The 14958-nt window shown below is 37.6% G+C and overlaps 1 protein-coding gene across 2 annotated transcripts in view; it reads left to right on the top strand.

The window, feature by feature from the left end:
• The first annotated feature begins 1392 nt into the window (after positions 1-1392).
• Positions 1393-14958, top strand: part of SMIM43 (small integral membrane protein 43) — a 58416-nt gene continuing 44850 nt past the window's right edge. The window contains exon 1 of one of the 2 annotated variants that reach the window (XM_057502583.1): positions 1393-1448. The gene's annotated coding sequence lies outside the window, so the exon portion shown is untranslated. The remainder of the gene's footprint in view (positions 1449-14958) is intronic. The other variant, XR_005032233.2, reaches the window with a different exon arrangement.

The raw sequence follows: 14958 nt of genomic DNA, 5'->3' as shown, positions 1-14958 counted from the left end.
AAGCTGATATACTTATTTTTATGAGCGTAGAGGAACCTCAGTGTGTCCGTTCTGCCATCCACTGGGCTTTTCTGGAGAGGCAGTGTCTAGTAAGAACTCTGAACTACTTGGGCTTTCTGTGACCCTGGCCAAGTTAGACTGTGCAACTTTACTCACTTGTAAAATAGGAGTGGTAAGCCTATTTATTATGAGGGATAAAAACCAATTAATACATGCAAAATGCTTAAAACAGGGCCTGGCATGGAGTAAGCACTAGTCAAGAGTTTACATCTTATTATTTTGTTTCCATTTGCTTTAGAGGTGATAGGCACTGTCACCAGTGATAGGCCGCTCCTACACAGGTTCCATTTTACATCTTTTGTCTCTTCTCACACGTTTTTTCTACCAGTGATACATTGTACAGTTGACCCTTGAACAACAGGTTTTGAACTGTAGAGGGCCACGTATTCGTGAATATTTTTCAATAACTATATTGGAAATTTGGAAAATTTTTTAGAGATTTGCCAGTTTGAAAAACATTTTCATTTCTATAGCTTATTTCATTGTAAGAATATGGTATATAATACCCATAACAAAATATGTGTTAATGAACTGTTTATGTTATCAGTAAAGCTTCCAGTCAATAGTAGGCTATTGTAGGTTAAATTTGGGGAGAGATAAAGGTTATATGCACATTTTCTGCTGCAGGGGCGGAGGTAGTTGGTGCCCCTTACCACCCTGTCTGTACTCTCAGTTTGTACCACTTGCAATCCACGTACTCAGTAAATTACTTACATTATTTATTAAGACCTCCTACGTACCAAGAATAATTCAAGTAAGACAAGATCCTGTCCCTTAGAGAATTTGCATTCTCTGTTGGGGATACAAATAATGAAAAGCTAAATAAATAAATAAAAGTTTCACATTAAGTACTGAGAATGGGGATGCTGATTTAATAGTAGTTGCAGGAAGAGGTCACTTTATAGACGGAGCATTTCAGTTAAGGAAATCCTTAGCAATGAGAAGGAGCAGCCACAGAGTTGGGGAAAAGGAAAGGTGTGTCAAGCAGAAGTAGCAACATGAGCCAAAATGGAAATAGGATGAGCTCAACGTAATCTGGAGCCTGGAATTGTGAAGAACAAGGAAATTGGACAAAAATTATGTCCTCGTGCTCAAAGAGTTAATTGTTTTTCAAAATTGGCAAGGGGATGGTTACAGGGTACAAGCCATCTAAATTCTGTAACAACATAAGTCCATGTGTATAGTACAGCTTCACGACAGAACTCCTGACTAACTTCATCATTTAATAAATCCTTGGGTTCTTTTATTGGTACGTAGTAATTTTTCTTTCCCTTCGGAAATGAAACAGGCCTTTATTGAATTAGTCTATCCTTTCCTGGGAGGAAGCTTGGTAGTGGAAAAAGGATGGACTTTGGTTTCAGATAAACTTTGGTTCAAATGGATTTGGGGTGAGTTAAATAATCCTGAGTTTTGGCTTCTATCTTTAGGTTGGAAATAATAGTAGAAAATAATAATTTAATAATAATAGAGAAATAATAATTTCTCTGTGTTAAGTAGTCTGAGTGGAAGCATCTAACACAATATTTTGGACATAATAGCTATTGAAACATTAGCTTTCTTCCTTTTTTGGCCTGACGAAGGCTTACCATGAAACTGCCCAAATTCAGATGGCAGATTTCTGTTCTGAGATGGCCATTTGGTTACCTTGCCTTTGTTTTCCTTCCACTTTTACAGAATTTCCACTCTTTTTTCCTGCTTTCACTATTATATAATTGTAATTTTAACACTGCAGCATTTGCCTTTTATTGGAGTTAATCCAAAGTGTACAACCCATCTATCTCCACTCACATCTATATAACATCATAAAATGTATTTACTTCACAACCTTGTTTTCAGTTAGAAACTTTTGAAACATGCAAGGGACCTTTGTTTCATGTGTTCAGGAGAAGAAAAGTTTGTGATGTTTGAGAAGAGGTTGACATAATGTACACTCTGCTCTTTAAAAAGAATCATTTTGAGCAAGCATATCAACCTGGGTGATCTGTCTAAATATAACCTGGTTTTCAACAAACTATTTAAGCATGCATCTCCTTTCTTAATTGCACATCTGTTGCTTTGTCTGACCAGCACACTTTTATTTTTTAGAGAACTGCCTTTTCCTGACCCCACATAATTCTGGTATGGTTTTGTTAGTTTGTTTATTTATTTATTTATTTATTTATTATCTTAGACCTTATTTTTTTTAATTAAGGTATCACTGATATACAGTCTTATGGAGGTTTCACTGAGCAACATTGTGGTTTCAGCATTCACCCATATTATCAGTCTCCCCCAACCCATTTGCAATCACTGTCCACCAGCTAAGTAAGATGCTATAGAGTCATTACTTGCCTTCTCCATGCTATACTGCCTTCCCTGTGACCTACCTATATTGTGTGTGCTAATTATAATGCCTCTTAATTCCCTTCTCCCTCCCTCCCCACTCACCCTACTCCACCCCTCCCCTTTGGTAGCCACTAGTCCCTTCTTGGAGTCTGTGAGTCTGCTGCTATTTTGTTCCTTCAGTTTTGCTTTGTTGTTATACTCCACAAATGAGTGAAATCATTTGATATTTCTCTTTCTATGCCAGGCTTATTTCATTGAGCATAATTCCCTCTAGCTCCATCCATGTTGTTGCAAATGCTAGGATTTGTTTTCATTTATGGCTGAATAATATTGCATTGTGTATACGTACCACATCTTCTTTATCCATTCATCTACTGATGGACACTTAGGTTGCTTCCATATCTTGGCTAAATAGTAAATAGTGCTGCAGTAAACATAGGAGGGCATATGTCTTTTTGAATCAGAGATCTTGTTTTCTTCGGGTAAATTCCTAGGAATAGATTTCCTGGATCAAATGGAATTTCTATTTTTAGTTTTTGAGGAACCTCCGTATTGCTTTCCATAATGGTTGAACTAATTTACATTCCCATCAGCAGTGTAGGAGGGTTCCCCTTTCTCCACATCCTCACCAGCATTTGTTGTTCCTAGTCTTTTCGATGCTGACCATCCTAACTGGTGCGAGGTGAGATCTCATTGTGGTTTTAATTTGCATTTCCCTGATGATTAGCTATGTGGAGCATCTTTTCATGTGCCTGTTGGCCATCTGAATTTCTTCTTTGGAGAAGTGTCTGTTCAGATCCTCTGACTATTTTTTAATCAGATTATTTCCTTTTTGGATGTTGAGGAATGTGAGTTCTTTATATATTTTGGATGTTAACCCCTTATCAGAAAAGTCATTTACAAGTATATTCTCCCATACTGTAGGATGCCTCTTTGTACTGCTGATGGTGTCCTTTGCTGTATAGAAACTTTTTAGTTTGATGTAGTCCCATTTGCTCATTTTTGCTTTTGTTTCCCTTGCCCAAGGAGATATGTTCAGGAAAAAGTTGCTCATGTTTATATTCAGGAGATTTTTGCCTATTTTTTCTTCTAACAGTTTTATGGTTTCATGACTTATATTCAGGTCTTTGATACATTTAAGTTTACTTTTCTGTATGGGGTTAGACAATAATCTAGTTTCATTCTCTTACATGTAGCTGTCCAGTTTTGCCAATACTAGTTGTTGAAGAGGCTGTCATTTCCCCATTGTGATCCATGACTCCTTTATCATATATTACTTGGTCATCCATATATGCTTGAGTTTACATCTGGAGTCTCTAGTCTGTTCCATTGATCTGTGGGTCTGTTCCTGTGCCAGTATCTAACTGTCTTGATTACTGTGGCTTTGTAGTAGAGCTTGAAGTTGGAGAGTGTAATCCCCCCTGCTTTATTCTTCCTTCTCAGGATTGTTTTGGCTATTTGGGGTCTTTTGTGGTTCCATGCAAATTGTAGAACTATTTGTTTTAGTTCATTGAAGAATACCAGTGGTATTTTGATAAGCATTGCATTGAATCTGTAGATTGCTTCAGGCAGGATGGCCATTTTGACAATATTAATTCTTCCTATCCATGAGCACAGGATATATTTCCATTTAGTGGTTTCTTCTTTAATTTCTCTCATGAGTGTCTTGTATTTTTCAGGGTATAGGTCTTTCACCTCCTTGGTTAAGTTTATTCCTAGATATTTTATTCGTTTTGATGCAATTGTGAATGGAATTGTTTTCCTGATTTCTCTTTCTGCTAGTTCATCATTAGTATATAGGAATGCCACAGATTTCTGTGTATTAATTTTGTATCCTGAAACTTTGCTGAATTCAGTAATTAATTCTAGTAGTTTGGGAGTGGATTCTTTAGGGTTTTTTATGTACAATATCATGTAATCTGCAAACAATGACAGTTTAACTTCTTCCTTGCCAATCTGGATGTCTTTTATTTCTTTGTGTTGTTTGATTGCCGTGGCTAGGACCTGCAGTACATATGTTGAATAAAAGTGGGGAGAGTGGGCATCCTTGTCTTGTTCCTGATCTTAAGGAAAAGCTCTCAGCTTTTGCTGTTAATTACAATGTTGGCTATGGGTTTGTCATACATGGCCTTTATTATGTTGAAGTAATTGCCCTCTATACCCATTTTGTTGGGAGTTTTATCATGAATGAATGTTGAATTTTGTCAAATGCTTTTTCAGCATCCTTGGAGATGATCTTGTGATTTTTATACTTCTTTTTGTTGCCGTGGTGTATGATGTTGATGGATTTTTGAATATTGTACCATCCTTACATCCCTGGAATGAATCCCACTGGATCATGATGGATGATCTTTTTGATGTATTTTTGAATTTAGTTTTCTGATATTTTGCTGAGTATTTTTGCATCTATGTTCTTTAGGGATATTGGTCTATAATTTTCTTTTTTGTAGTGTCTTTGCCTGGTTTTGGTATTAGAGTGATGCTAGCCTCATAGAATGAGTTTGGAAGAAGTATTCCCTCTTCTTCTATTTTTTGGAAAACTTTAAGGAGGATGGATATTAGGTCTTCTCCAAATGTCTGAAAAAATTCAGCAGTGAAGCTGTCTTATCTGGGTTTTCTTTAGTTAGTTTTTTGATTACCATTTCAGTTTCATTGCTGGTAATTGGTCTGCTCAGATTCTCTGTTTCTTCCTGGGTCAGTCCTGGAAGGTTGTATCTTTCTAAAAAGTTGTCCATTTCTTCTACATTGTCCAATTTGCTAGCATATAATTTTTCATAGTATTGTCTAATAATTCTTTGTATTTCCTGGGTGTCCATAGTGATTTTTCCTTTCTCATTTCTGATTCTGTTTATGTGTGTAGACTCTTTTTTTCTTGGTTAAGTCTGGCTAGGGGTTTATCTGTTTTGCTTATTTTCTCAAAGAACCAGCCCCTGCTTTCATTGATTCTTTCTATTGTTTTATTCTTTTCGATTTTATTTAGTTCTGCTCTGATCTTTGTCATGTCCCACCTTCTACTGATTTTGAGCCTCTTTTGTTCTTTGTTTTTTAGTTTCATTAATTGTGAGTTTAGACTGTTCATTTGGGATTGTTCTTTTTTCTTGTGGTAGACCTGTACTGCAATATACTTTCCTCTTAGAACTGCCTTCACTGCATCCCACAGGTTTTGGGGTGTGGAGTTGTTTTCATTTCTCTCCATGTATTGCTTGATCTGTGTTTTTATTTGGTCATTGGTCCATTGATTATTTAGGAGCATGTTGTTAAGCCTCCATGTGCTTGTAAGCTTTTTTTTCATTGCATAATTTATTTCTAGTTTCATACCTTTGTGGTCTGAGAAGCTGGATGGCACAATTTTGATATTTTTTAATTTACTGAGGCTCTTTTATGGCCTAGTATGTGATCTATTGTGGAAAACATTCTATGTACTGAGAAGAATGTGTATCCCACTGCTTTTGGGTGGAGTGTTCTGTAGATGTCTGTTAGGTCCATCTGTTCTCATGCATCATTTAGTCCCTCTGTGTTCTTGCTTATTTTCTGTCTGGTTGATCTGTCCTTTTGAGTGAGTGGTGTATTGAAGGCTCATAGAATGAATGCATTGCATTCTATTTCCCCTTTTAATTCTGTTAGTATTTGTTTCACATATTTAGATGTTCCTGTAGTGGATGCGTAGGTATTTATAATGGTTCTATCCTCTTTTTGTAGTGACCCCTTTATCATTATGTAATGTGCTTTTTTGTCTCTTGTTACTTTCTTTGTTTTGAAATCTGTTTTGATATAAGTACTGCTTCTCCTGCTTATTTCTCCCTATTACGTGCATGAAATATCTTTTTCCATCCTTCACTTTTAGCCTGTGTATGCCTTTGGGTTTGAAGTGAGTCTCTTGAAGGCAGCATTTAGATGGATCTTGTTTTTTTAATCTATTCTATAACTCTTATGTCTTTTGATTGGTGCATTCAGTCCTTTTACATTCAGGGTGATTAATGATAGATATGAACTTACTGCCATTGCAGGCTTTAGATTTGTGGTTACCAAAGGTTCAAGGGCAGCTTCCTTACTATCTAACAGTCTACTTAACTTGCTTATTATGCTATTTCAAACACAATCTAAAGGTTTTTTTTTCTCCCTTCTTCTTCTTCCTCCTCCATTCTTTGTATATCAGGTGTCATATTCTGTACTCTTTGTGTATCCCTTGACTGACTGTGGGTAGCCGACTTAATTTTGCATTTGGTTAGTAATTAATTGGTCTACTTCCTTTACTGTGGTTTTATTTTCTCTGGTGACAGCTATTTAACCTTAGGAGCACTTCCATCGAGAGCAGTCCCTTTAAATACACTGTAGAGATGGTTTGTGGGAGGTAAATTCCTTCAACTTTTGCTTATTTGAAAATTGTGTGATCCCTGCATCAAATTTAAATGATAATCTTGCTGGATAGAGTATTCTCAGTTCGAGGCCCTTCTGTTTCATTCCATTAGATATATCATGCTAGTCCCTTCTGGCCTCTAAGGTTTCTGCTAAGAAGTCTGATGATAGTCTGATGGGTTTTCCTTTATGCATGATCTTTTTTCACTCTCAGATTGCTTTTAGTACTCTCTCTTTGTCCTTGATTCTTGCCATTTTAATTATTATATGTCTTGGTGTTATCTTCCTAGGGTTCCTTGTACTGGGAGATCTGTGCATTTCTATGATGAGAGATTATTTCCTTCCCCAGATTGGGGAAGTTTTCAGCAATTATTTCCCCAAAGAGACTTCCTATCCCATTTTCTCTCCCTTCTTCTTCTGATACCCCTATAATGCAAATATTGTTCTGTTTGGATTGGTTGCACAGTTCTCTTATTATTCTTTCATTCCTAGAGATCCTTTTTTCTTCTGTGCCTCACCCTCTTTATTTTCCTGTTCTCTAATTTTTATGTCATTTACCATCTCCTCTATCTCATCTAATCTACTTTTAAATCACTCCATTGTATGTTTCATTTCTGATACTGTATTTTTCAAAGTTCCTCTTTCCTGAAGTCCTCCCTGAGATCTTGAATATTTTTCTGTAGCTCCATGAGCATGTTTGTGATTTTTATTTTGAAATCTTTATCAAGAACATTGGTGATTTCAGTTTCACTTAGCCCTTTTTCTGGCATCTGAATTTTTGTTTGTACAAAATTTTTTTGCTGTTTTATTTTCCTAGTGATTCCTATGGAATAATAACTTTGTGTAGGCAGCGCCCTCTAGTGTCAGAGGCTCTACTCTCTTGAGCTGCCCAACAGCTGTAGGATAGTGGAGGTTGCAGGCAAGTGGCACTGGTGCCTGCCTGGAAAAAAGAGCTATTGCCTGCTTCCTGGCTGCAGTGCCTGCCCCCACTGCCAGATCCAGTGGGCCGAGTGCATAGGGAGGAGCTTCTGCATTATGGCCCTGTACCTTTTGTATGCGAGGCTGCGTGCTAACTGGCTTGGCACAATAACAGGGGCAGCAGGTGTGCAGACCGATGCCTGCCGGGAGGAAAGAGTGGCAGGCTGTGTATTGCAGTGCTGGGCCTCAAGGCTGCATTGCCAGCCAGGGGGGTGGAGCATCTGAAGCTCCTGAAAGTTCCCAACCTACTGGGCTGAGTGTGCTGAGATGATTTTGTCCACCTGCCCTTTCTCCTGAGAAGCAAGTTCTGTGTAATCTTTGCCCTTTTAGCACTCCTCTCTGTTTTGGGTTTTGGGAAGTCTTTGAAAGTGCCTGCCTTTCTTTTGTCCCAGAGCAGCCAGTTGTGCACACCTATTCTCCACACATGGCTGAAATCTCAGTCTCTCTGAGTATTCTGCCTGTCTTTGCTTTCCAACCCCTCTAATCTTCAGAGCATCATGTAATGTGGGTTCATGCACCCAAAGCAGTTCTCCAGGGTTGGGTGTTTAGCAGTCCTGGGCTTCTACTCCCTCCCTGCTCCATTTCTCTTCCTCCCTCCTGTAAGCTGGGGTCGGGAAAAGGCTTGGGCCCTGCTGGATTACGGCTTTGCTACTTTACCCTTTTCTGTGAGATCTTCTCTTTTCCCCAGATGTAAGCAGTCTGTTCTTCAGTCTTTGAGCTGCTCTTTCAGGTTTAGTTGTATTTGCTGTATTTTTCTGTTATATGTAATTTTGCGAGGAGGTTTCTGCCTCACTTTTCACCCTGCCGTCTTTTTCCGCCCTCCCAATTCTGCTATTAATGTTAAAATCAGGTATGGATGTGACCAGGCCTCACTAATCATGGGACCCCATCACTCTATCCTCATTGACTAGTCACCCAGACACAGCCAGAGTTCCTCCATCAGTCTTGACATGTGACCTCTGGGAGAGAGTAGGTCTTTCCTTCTCTTAAAGCACCATGCAAGTTACCAACTATAAGCACCATGCAGGTCTGGAATTATCAGGGCCATCTTGTCATCACATAGAGAGAATCTATTTGAAGATGAAGTCAAAGTCCTACAGATCTGAGAAATAAGGGAAAGAAGAGGAGCCCTTATGTAAAAATAGTTTGCACCAGCTCTTGGACTTCCCAGTTGGTGAGCCAACACATTTGTTCTGGTCTTTTGTTAGGTGTGTCTGAAAGAATCCTGACTAACTATACTGCTATTAAAGTATGACCATGTCTTATTAACACCCACTAAGACTGGTAGTGAACCTTGTGAACAAATGGATGAGTGGCTTATTATAGCACAAATGGTGAATAAAATTAATGGGTGGATGAATAAATAAACAAATTGAAGTTTTCATTTTATTTACCATTAATATATCTGCTGTATAATTGTCTATATAGAAATTAGTTTTCCAGAAATTATCCTGGGAAGAAATGTAAAATGTTAAGTTGGTTATCTCTGAGTAGTGGGATTCTGGGAAAATTCTCTTCTTCTTGAATTTTTTTATTTATGAATTTCCAAAATCTACCATAAAGCATATGAATAGCTTTTAACATCAGAAAAAGTAAAGTAAATAAAATAAAAGTTTTGTTTTCCATTTATTGTTCTGACACATGTAAAGGAATTTTGGCTTTCAACTACATTTTAACAAAGACATTTGTTTTGTTGTTGTTTTTCAAGACTTAATCTGGAAACCACATAGTTATATGTGAAAAGATTTTTTGCCTTGGCAATTACTATGGTCTGAATGCTGTGTTCACCCCCACCAAATTCATAGGTTAAAATCCTAACCCCCAAAGGTGGTGGTGTTAGAAGGTGGGGACTTTAGGAGGTGAGAGTGGAGCCCTCATGAATGGGATTAGGGCTCTTATTAAAGAGACCTACAGAGCTCCCTACCCCTTTCTGCCAAGTGAGGATACAGTGAGGTCTGCAACCCAGAAGAGAGCCCTCACCTGACCATGCTGTCACCTTGATCTCAGACTTCCAGCTAATAGAACCATGAGAAATGTATTTCTATTGTTTATAAGCTACCTGGTCTGTGGTATTTTGGTTAGCAGCATGAACAAACTAAGACAACAGTTGAACACTAATAAATCAGGTGTACTATGTACTTCACTTCCATTTTTTTATTCATTTTATAAATAATAAACCCTAGATTATCAAGTTCCTCTCCAGTTTCTACTGAATAGTTAGTTAAAAAAGAATTTCCCTTCTCATTCTTATTTGCTGTGCTCAGGAATCTATATAAAATTCTCATCTCTTTTTCTTTAAATTTGTATTTATTTCTTTCCATTCATTCCAAAGTGAATCTCCGTTCCTTAGAAATGTCCCTATATTTATTCAAATTTTTCTTTAAAAAAATATTTTGTATTGAGATACATACACTAAAATGCACAAATCTTAGTATAAAGCTTCATGAATTTTCACATGTATATACGCTAATGTAACCATCATCCAGATCAAGATATCAAACATTCTTACTATTTTTATTTTCCCTTCACTTATTTCACCCATTTCCCCTATCTCTCCTTTATGGCAACCACGAGTTTTTTCCCTGTGACTGTAAGTCTATTTCTGTTTTGTTTGTTCATTTGTGGTTTTTTTTAAGATTCCACAAATAAGTGAATTCCTCATTATTATTGAGCTTTTCCTATATGTTTAGAGGAATAAAAAAATTGTCAGTCTTCAGCTTTCCATAAATACAACAACATGAGGGAGGAGGAGAAGCAGAGGTTGTTTTGATTTCCACTGCATCAGGACTGTTAAGTGCATAAACCTGGACCCAAAGAAAACAAGGCATATGGCTCTCAAGCACATGACTAAAGTCCTTTGATCTATTCTCATCTGTGAAAAGAAGAGTCATGCTTTTTGATAAAAATCTGTAGGAAATCATATGACTTAATGTCTAAGCAATAAATATGTTCCAGAAAAGTTCAGTGCCAATTAAATTTTACAAATAAAATCATATCGTAAATAGAATTAGAAACAGTAAAGTAAAATAATAGAATTGTTATTATGGGTTTAACTTTTTGTAACTCAAATAACTATTATGGGATGTGTTGTAGGCAAAATAATGCTCCCTTCCCCCCAGGATGTCTTCATTCCAATCTCAGGATCCTGTAAATGTGTTACCTTGCATGGCAAAGATTATTTTGCAGATGCGATTAAATTGAGGATTTTGACATGGGAAGAGCATCCGTGTTGACCCAGTATAATTACAAGGGTGTTTATAAGCGGGGGCAGTAGAGTTAGAGAGAATATGAGAGCAAGAGAATGTGATAACAGCAGCAGAGTTCAGGGAAGAGAGAAGACACTCATACTCTTGGTTCTGCAGAGGGAGGAGCCATGAAACAAGCCAGGAGTGTAGGCAGCGCCTAGAAGCTGCAAAAGGCAAAGAAATCTCCCCCAGAGCCTCCAAAATGAATGTAGCATTGTGAACACATTTTATACTTCTGACTCCTAGAACTGTAAAATAATAAATTTATGGTGCTTTGAGCTATTAACTTCGTCGTAATTTGTTACAACAGCAATAGGAAACCAATATAGATTGCCAGATAAAATACAGATGCGGAGTTTACAACTGAATTTCAGATAAACAATTTTTTAGTAAAAGTATGTCCAAGTTGCCACAAATACTGCATGGGACATACTTATAGTAAAACATTACTTATTTATATGAAATTCAAATGTAACTGGGCATCCTGCTTTTTTTTTTTACTGAATCTGGAAACCCTAAACTATTATAATGTGCATTATTTATTCACTTATGTATTAATTTCTATCTAGTTTAGCTTTATATATCAAATTTTCCTAAAGGGAGATGCCTGTGTTCATCATAGATTATATTGTTATGGAGAGTTATAATATTTACAAAGCTGTTTTTACCTGAAAATTCCTCATTGCAATTTGAGGATATGTAGTTGAAAATACTGGGTGGCAATGGCTCTCTTCTGTGTTGGTAGAACTTTCTCTGGCACAAAAAGAGATCTCATAATTCTAAAGCTATATGGGGGTGAAAGATCATCTGGTTCAGGATCTGCAAAGTCAAATGAGTTAAGAGTCCAGACAGACTATAAATGAATGAAGCTTGTCAGTTGTAGGACAATAGGACGTGACCCACACAGCACATCCCCTCTCTAAATGGGTCCCAACATTGTTAAAACCCTCTGAGAACAAAACAAAACATAGCCTACTAGTTTGCTTAGGCCCCCTTTCATAGTCCCCATCACTCCAATTTATCCAAATAAACTTTCATCCTAAGTAAACAGTGTGCTTGCCAACAAATTCAGCCTTCTGAGAAGTTCCTTAGTTCCTTTCAGCCAGATTGCTGGTCTCAAATTTCTCCTTTATAAATTCAGAATGTCTACTGAGCAGACTTCAACTTCAGAAATCATGGAAATGCTTGCAATTTTTAAATGTGATTCACTGACCAGCAGTGGCAGTATCAACTAGCATGCCAGCTGAAAATGCAAATTCTTGGGTCCCTGATGTACAGAGTCAGAAATTCTGCAGAAGGGGCTTTGCTGTGTTTTAACAACCCCTGAACATGGATTCTTATACACACTAAAGTTAGAGAAGCCCTAATCTAAATACCTTGAAGAAAGAGATAAACCTGGTCTTATCCATAGCTCTGGGTTTCCTGGTCTGTTTTCTGCAAAATGTGCTTGCAGGTGTCATCCAGTCCCCTTCCCCAGGGGCCACTGCTGAGGGCTTACAGATTCCCGGAGTGATGTGGAGGCCTAAAGGGAATTATGGAGTTCCTGCTATGTGCTAGGCAATGCAGTTGGTCTCAGCAAAATTGTGCTTCCATGTAATAATTTCCAGCTTGCTCTTCACTTATAGGAGATCTAAACCTGAGCTATATTTTAACAACATGGATTTTTAAAACTTCATAGACATTTTTAAGAGCACAGCAAGAGTGAGGGGAAATGTAGTTCCCATATATTGCCCTACCTCACCACCACAACACACAGCTTCCCCCACCATCAACATTTCCCCATCAGTGTGCTACATTTGTTACAGTTGATGAAACAATATTGATACATCAGTATTAACCAGTGTCTACTGTTTACATTAGGATTCACTCTGGGTGTACATTCTGTAAGTTTGGACAAACATATGAGGACATATATCTAGTATTACTATGTCATAGTAAAGAGTTCCACTGCCTTAAAAATCACCTGCGCTCCACCTATTCATCTCTCCCTCTTCCCTAACCCCTGGTAACCACTGATGTTTTTACTGCCTCTACAGTTTTGCCTTTTCCAGAGTGTCATATAGTTGGAATTCCAGAGTGTCATATAGTTGGAATATGTAGCCTTTTCAGATTGGCTTCTTTGACTTGGCAGTATGCATTGAAGTTTCTTCTATATGTTTTTGTGGCTTGATAGATCATTCCTTTTAATTACTGAATAATCCATTGTATGGATGTACCACAATTTGTCTATGCATTCACCTACTGAAGGACATCTGTGGTTTCTTCTGAGTTTTGGCACTTATGAATAAAGTGGCTATAAACATTTATATGCAGGTTTTTGTGTGAACATCAGTTTTCAATTCATTTGGGTGTGTACCAAGGAGCACAATTGCTGATCATATGGTAAGAGTATGTTCAGTTTTGTAAGAAACCTGCCAGGCTGTCTTCCAAAGTGGCTGTACCATTTTGCATTCTCACCAACAATGAATGAGAGTTCTTGTTGCTGCACATCTATACCACCATTTGTTGTCTGTATTTTGGATTTTGACCATTCTAATAGGTGTATAGTGGTATCTTATTGTTATTTGAATTTGCAATTTTTTAATGACATGATGTTGAATAAATACAATTCATCGTGTTGAATGAATACATTTCAACATGTTGAATAAATACATATGCTTATTTGCCATCTGTAAATCTTTGGTGGGGTGTCTGTTCAGATCTTCTGACATTTTTTTAATTGAATTACATTTTCTTAATGTTAAATTTTAAGAGTTCTTTATATATTTTGGATAATAGATATGTCCTTGCAATATTTTCCCCCAGTCTGTTGCTTGTCTTCTCATTCTATTGATGGTGTCTTTCACAGAGCAGAAGTTTTTAATTCTAATGAAATGCAACTTACTGATTTTTCTTTCATGGATTGTGTTCTAGGTATTTCATCTAAAAAAGTCATCTCCAAATCCAAGGTCACCTAGATTGTCTCCTGTTTACTTGCATATTGTCTACTTTTTCCATTAGAGCCCTTAGTATAATTAAAGCTATTTTAAATTCCTGGTCTGATAATTCCAACAGCCTTGCCATAACTGAGACTAGTTCTGATGTTTGCTCTGTCTCTTCAAACTATATTTTTTGTCTTGTAGTATGCCTTGCAATTTTTTTTGTTGAAAACCAGACATCATGTACAGGATAAAAGGAACTGGGGTATGCAGGCCCTCAGTGAAGTGCTGATTAGGTGTAGGGGAGAGGAGAAGCATTCTATAGTCCTATGATTGGTTTTAGTCTTTTAGTGTGCCTGGGCCCCTAAGCTATGACCTTTACAGTGGCTCTCAGTCTCCCATCCCACCCTCCTTAAGTGAAACTAGGAGGCTAAGGGGAGATGAAGTTGAGTCTTTCTCTTCCCTAGGTCACTTAGGCTCTGGTAAAACCCTAATCTTTTTGGCTCTAGTGAAATCGTTTCTCTTGAGGACATGTCTTATTAAGAAGGACAGAGTGTTCTGGCCCTGCCTGCCCACACCCCCACAGCTGGCATTTTTAACTAACTAGTCTACACTGAGCTTCCAGCAATTAGTCCATACAACTTAAGTTTCCTACCACTGACTGCTTCCTGCAGAGGTTTCTGTATGTGAGCTTCACTCTGATAAGTTGTAGTTCTCTTATCTGCCTGTCTGCCTCTCTAAATTCTGTGGCAGAGGTCCTGTGACCTCACTTCTGTGATGAATCTAAGAAGAGTCTTTGGTTTTAGTCTGTTCAGCTTTCTTCTCTTTGTATGGACAGGAATGACCATTTCCACACTGCCTGTGTGCTGGGGCCAGAAACCGGAAGTCTCATGAAGTAAAAGCTTAAAACAGATTTTGTTACCTAATAAAAATGCATATAACACATATATGCATGCTAGGCCCTGATTTAAGCCCTTATAAATATTAATCCTAATAATTAGGTAGGTAAAATTATTTACTCTGTCTTACAGTTGGGGAAACCCAAGGCACAGAGAGATTGAGCAGTTTTCCCAGGA

This window comes from Manis pentadactyla, chromosome 5 (genome assembly GCF_030020395.1).
Source record: "Manis pentadactyla isolate mManPen7 chromosome 5, mManPen7.hap1, whole genome shotgun sequence".
NCBI lineage: Eukaryota > Metazoa > Chordata > Mammalia > Pholidota > Manidae > Manis > Manis pentadactyla.
This window is presented reverse-complemented; position numbering and strand designations above follow the sequence as displayed.